The sequence below is a fragment of the Sus scrofa genome, chromosome 14, assembly GCF_054392235.1.
Source record: "Sus scrofa isolate SSC_HxYL_T2T_F1_AM1 chromosome 14, Sscrofa_HxYL_maternal_Yorkshire_Landrace_v2.0, whole genome shotgun sequence".
In the NCBI taxonomy this organism is placed as follows: Eukaryota; Metazoa; Chordata; class Mammalia; order Artiodactyla; family Suidae; genus Sus; species Sus scrofa.
Genome location: NC_139396.1, coordinates 28593935 through 28600233, shown reverse-complemented (window position 1 = coordinate 28600233; position 6299 = coordinate 28593935).

Here is a 6299-nt window from a genome sequence, read left to right as displayed (position 1 = left end):
TTTCTTTATGCAGATCAGAGGTTCTGACCCATATCATTTTCTCTCTTTCTGAAAAAATTAAAAAAAAATTTTTTTTACTATATCTTGCAAGGCAGGTCTACTAGCAACAAGTTCCCTCAATTTTTATTTGTCTGAGAAAGTTTTTATTTCTCTTTTACTTTTGAAGGATAATTTTGTTCAATACAGACATTTATGTTGGTGAGGGTTTTTTTCTTTCACACTTCAAATATTTGACCCCACTTTCATGGTTATTGAAGAAAAGCTCAATATAATTCTTATTCTTCTTCCTCTATAAGTAAGGCACTTTTGCTTACCTACTTTTAAGATTTTCTCTTTTTCTTTGGTATTCTGCAGCTTGATTATGATATACCTAGGTAATGGTTTGGGTTTTTTGGTTTTTTTGTTTTTTTGGGTTTTTTTTTTTTTGCACTTATTCTGCTTGGTGTTCTGCTAGTTTCCTAAATATGTGATTTGGTGTCCATCACTAACTTTGGGAAATTTGAGGTCATTATTACTTCAAATATTTCTTCTTTTGCTTCTGTTTTTCTTTTCCTTCTGGTACTCCCCTTATGTATGTTACTCCCTTTTAAATTGTCCCACAGTTCTTGCATGTATAATTCTGCCCTTTTCATTCTTTTTTTTCCTCCCCTCTTTGCACTTTGGTTTTCTTTCTTTCTTTTCTTTTTGTCTTTCTTTCTTTCTTTTTTGTCTTTTGTCTTTTGTCTTTTTCGGGCCACACCTGCAGCATATGGAGGTTCCCAGGCCAGGGATCAAATTGGAGCTGTTGCTGCCAGCCTACACCACAGCCACAGCAACTTGGGATCCAAGCCACATCTGCGACCTACACCACAGCTCACAGCAACGCCAGATCCTTAACCCACTGAGCGAAGTTAGGGATCAAACCTGCAACCTCATGGTTCCTAGTCGGATTCATTCCCGATGCACCATGATGGGAACTCCCACTTGTTTTCTATGTTTCTGCTGACAGTGACTCAAGCTCACTGATTCTTTCCTTGGTCATGTCCAGTTTACTCATGACAACGTGAAAAGCATTCTTCATTTCTGTTACAGTGATCTTTTTGTTTATTTCTAGCATTGCTTTTAAATTTTTTGTTGAAGTTTCCATCACCCTGTTTAAAGCCCCCATCTGTTCTTCCATGTTATCCACTTTTCTAATAGAATCATTATAGTAGTTTTAAATTCCTGGTGTGATAATTTCAACATCTGCACCATATCTGTGTCTCATTCTGGTGCTGGCTCTATCCTTTAAAGCTCTGTGGGGTTTTTTGTTGTTGTTGTTTTGTTTTGTTTTTCATCTTTTAGTATGTCAAGTGCTTTTTTTGTTGAAAGCTGGATGTGATGTACCAGGTAGAAGAAACTGAGCTAAGCTGAGCTAAGTAGGCCTTTAGTGTGAGGTGTTATTTTTGTCTGGCTAAGAGTGTGTTTACTGTTTGTGGTAACTGTTGGGCGTTAAAGGCTAAAATTTCTTCTGTTGTCCTTGTTTATCTATCCTCTGTTTCTCTTAAGATTCTCTTGTAAATAAAGTGTGACACCTTCCCTATTCATTAGTCTTCCTTTCCCTTCTCCTCCTCTACCTTCTTTCTCCTGATTATCCTGCGTTTTTCCCCTCCAAAGTGAAAATACAAATCCTTGGTGATGTGACCATTTTTAATATGTCCCATCACTACCACACTTTATTACAGTTGCTTAACCGACTCCCTACTAGACTGCAAGTCCTTGGAGCAGGTACTGGCAAATTTTAATCTTGGTATGCATTATGTCTGCTACATAATCACTGCTCAGTAAATATTTATAAAATTAAGTATGCAGGGGCTGAAAAATATTTTAACATTGCCTGCTATTAATACTTCCCATTACATATCTATTCCTTCCAGGTAAAATTTATGCCTTTCTAGTAGTTCTTAACTCTAATTCATAATAGAATCTCTTTCAGGGAGCTTTAAAATATAATGTTCTGTCTATAGAAAATAATTATTAAAATAAATGGAAGATAGGCCATCTCTGCATAGATGTGATAACTATAACAAGAACCAAAAGGAAATTTTAAAACTGAAAATTCCATTATTTGAAATAAAAAATTTACTTGAATGGGTTTTGTAACAGAGTTTGAACTTTGCAGAAGACAGAATGAGTGAACTTGAAGAGACACAGATAGGAACCATTCAATCTGAAGAGCAGAGTCTTTTAAAAAATTGAAAGAAAACAAGGAACAGAGTCTTGGTGACCTTTGGGACAACATCATGCATTATACTCGGAATGAGAGTCTGAAAGGGAATGATTGAACAAATGAGAAAAATGGCTATAATTTTCTCCAGTGTAGTGCAAAACACCAACTTACAAATTCACAAAGCTCAGAAAATGCCAAAGAACGATAAATATAAAGAAAACACCACCTGGAACATCATAGTCAGTGACAAAGAGAAAATTTTGTGCATGAAAAAAAATTGTTTTTGCATTCATAAGACCAATGAATGACCACTGACTTAAACAATGGAGCTCAGAATCTTTAAAATGGTGATAAAAATCTGTTCACTCACTGTTCATTTATACCCAGTGAAAATATTTTTTACTGTCTTTTTTTTTTTTTTTTTCTTTTTTAGGGCCACACTGCAGTATAGAGTGGGCCACACCTCCCTGGCCTGAAGGTTCACCAGGCTAGGGGTCAAATCAGAGCTGTAGCCGCTGGCCTACGCCACAGCCACGCTTGATTGGAGCCACATCTGTGACCTACACCACAGCCCATGGCAATGCTGGATCCTTAACCCACTGAGCAAGGCCAGGGATTGAACCTGCATCCTCATGAATACCAGTCGGGTTCATTTACTGCTGAGCCATGACAGGAATTCTGAAATTTTTTTTTTTTTTTTTTTTTTTTTTTTTTTTTGTCTTTTTGCCATTTTTTGGGCCGCTGCTGCGGCATATGGAGGTTCCCTGGCTAGGAGTCCAATCAGAGCTGTGGTCACTGGCCTACACCACAGCCACAGCAACGTGGGATCCAAGCCGCGTCTGCAACCTATACCACAGCTCACGGCAACGCCTGATCCTTAACCCACTGAGCAAGGCCAGGGATCGAACCCGAAACCTCATGGTTTCTAGTCGGATTCGTTAACCACTGAGCCACAATGGGAACTCCCCTGAAAATATTTCTTAAAAACAAAGGCAAAATGAAGAAATTGTGGCAGATCATATATTTCAAGTATGTCTACAACAATAAATGTAACTATAATAAACATTTGAGTGCAAGGCTGACATTCTCCAAAAAAAATAAAAAGCAAGCTGAAATTATAAGTTGTCTAAAATATATGGACTTTAGGAGTTCCCACTGTGGCTCAGCGGAAACAAATCTGACTGGTATCCATGAGGATATGGGTTCAATCCCTGGTCTTGCTCAGTGGATTAAGGATCCTCGTGTTGCCATGAGCTGTAGGTCGCAGACATGGCTTGATCCCTCATTGCTGTGGCTGTGGTACAGACTGGCAGTTGTGGCTTCAATTTGGGAACTTCCATATGCCGTGGGTGCAGCCCAAAAAAGCAAAAAAAAAAAAAAAAAAAAAAAAAAGGACTTTAAATATAAAGTTCCATATAGAATGAAAGTAAAAGATGGAAAAAGATATACAATACGACCATTAAGTATAAGAAAGCTGGTGTGCATCTGATAATGCCAAACAAAGTAGATTTGATATTAGGCATATTAGCAAAGATAAAGATGGTACATAAGGATAAAAGAGCTAATTCATCAGAATGAACTAATACTAAAACATATGCACGTACCTAACAACTGAGTTTTAAAGACTTAAAGCAGAAATGGACATAAATAGTGGGAGAAATAGACAAATCTACAATCATAGTTAGAAAGTTTAAGACCCTTTTTTCAACACTCATAGAACAATTCAGGAAAAAAATCAGTAGTCATAGACTGAACTGAAAAATTCCTCAGCTTTAACCTAATTAACATTTATAGAGCATCATACCCAACAGCTGTAGAATGCTCATTCTTTTTGAATGCATATGGTATATTCACTAAGTAAATCATATTCTGGGCCATAAAACAGGTTTCTATAAATTTAAAACGTTTGAAATTGTAACATTGTACATTCTCTGGTTGCGATGGAATTGAATTAAAAGCCAAAACCAATAAAATATTTTTTAAAAAAACTTCCATACCAAAAATTTAAAGAGTATACTTCTAAATAATCCACAGTTCAGAGGAGAAACTACACAGAAATTAGAAAATATTTCAAACTGAATGATAATGATAATGCAACATATAAAAATTTATGGGATGCAGCTAGAGCAAGGGTTAGAGTGAAAGTTTATATTAGTGAAGAAGAGAGGCTAAAAATCAGTGCTCTGGTTTGCTACTTGAGAAGCTAGAGAAGAAAAATCGAAGTAAACTCAAAATAAGTAGAAGAAAGGTAATAATAGGAATTCTGTGGTGTAGGGGGTTAAGGATCTGGAGTTGTACTGTAGTGGCTTGGGTCACTGCTGTGGTATGGGTTGACTCCTGGCCCAGGAACTTCTATATGCCAGGGGCTCAGCCAAAAAAATTAGAAGTAATAATAAAAAGAAGAAATCTATGAAATAGAAACTGAAAATGAACCTGGAAAACGAAACTAATGTAGATCATGTAGTTACTTGAAAACACTAATAAAATTTATAAATCCCTAGCAAAATTCATCAAGAAAAAGAAAAACTCACTACCAAAATCAGGATCGAAGGATTTGATCATCATTGATGATAATAAGAGAATCATGTGAGCAACTTTATGCCAATGTATTTGAAAGTGTAGATAAAAGGGACAAATTCTTTGAAAAACATCATTTGCCAAAACAAACACATGAAGAAATAGGACATCTGAATTGCACCATATCTATTAAAAGATTTTGAGTTTATTATCAAAAACCACACAAACACACGCTCAAACAAAAACACCAGGTGGTGTTATTGGTGAATGCTATCAAACATTTACAGAAGAAATAATACCAATCCTATACAGCTCTCAAGAAGTATATTTTTAAGGCCAGCATACCACTGATACATAAACCTTACAAAGGCACCAGAGAAGGAAAAAAACATAGACTAATATCCCTCATGAATACAGACACAAAAATTCCTTAAGTGTTAGCAAATCAAATCTAGCAATATGTGAAAAGGATAATACACCATGACAAGTGAAATTTAGCTCAGAAATTCAAGGTAGGTTTAACATATTAAAGTCCATCAATTTGCTTCATCATACTAATAAAGGAGAGCCACAACAGGAACTCCAGAACAATTTTTGAAAAAATAAAGCAGTTAGAGGACTTAAACTACCTGATTTTAAGACTGACAATAGGGAGTTCCCATAGTGGCACAGCGGAAATGAATCCAACTAGGAACCATGAGGTTTCAGGTTCGATCCCTGGCCTCGCTCAGTGGGTTAAGGATCTGGCATTTCTGTAAGCTGTGATGTAGGTCAATGAGGCTCGGATCTGATGTTGCTGTGGCTGTGGCGTAGGTGACCCCTAGCCTGGGAACCTCCATATGCTGTGAGTATGCCCCTAAAAAACACACACACACACTGACAATAAAGAAAGCTGCAGTAGTCAAGACAGGGTGGTATTGGCATGAAGTCAGACAAATGATAGATCCATGGAATAGAATACAGAGTCCAGAAATGGAACATATATATGATACGGTTAAATGAATTTCAACAAAGGCAATAAGATTATTTAATGGATAAATGTATGGAGAAAAATGAATTTTAACTCCTACTGCCCAAACCACACAAAATTGATACAATGGGTGGAGCTGGAGGCCTCCTGGATTCCCTTCTCTTACCCATTTCCCAGCCCTTCAATCATCCTGTGAGCAGGACCTAACCTCAAGCTTCCGGATACTGGATTCCTACCAGCAGGGTGCCCAGTGTGTGGGTATAGAGCAAGATGGGCCTGCCCCAAGTGGGGCTCCCCTTCTTGGCCCATTTGATTTCACGGGCCAATCAATTCCTAGCGGTTCTGTTTCCCCAGGGATTTAATTCAAGAATCTACAGGAAAGGGAAATCCTGAAGAAAGGCTGAAGTGGCTTCCTCCGGCTTGTCTGACTGCAGGAGCAGTAAAGAGAATGTGAAAGACAGATGATGGACCTGGAATTACCAGAAGAGGCAAGCTGGTGAAGGGGGAGGTCACTGGTGACCTGAAATCAGACTCAGGGATCACGGCCCCTGTGACCTTCATTGAGTGTCTGTTCCAGTCAGGTACCTGGCTACTGCGAGGCTAAAACCAAGCCTCTGACCCAGA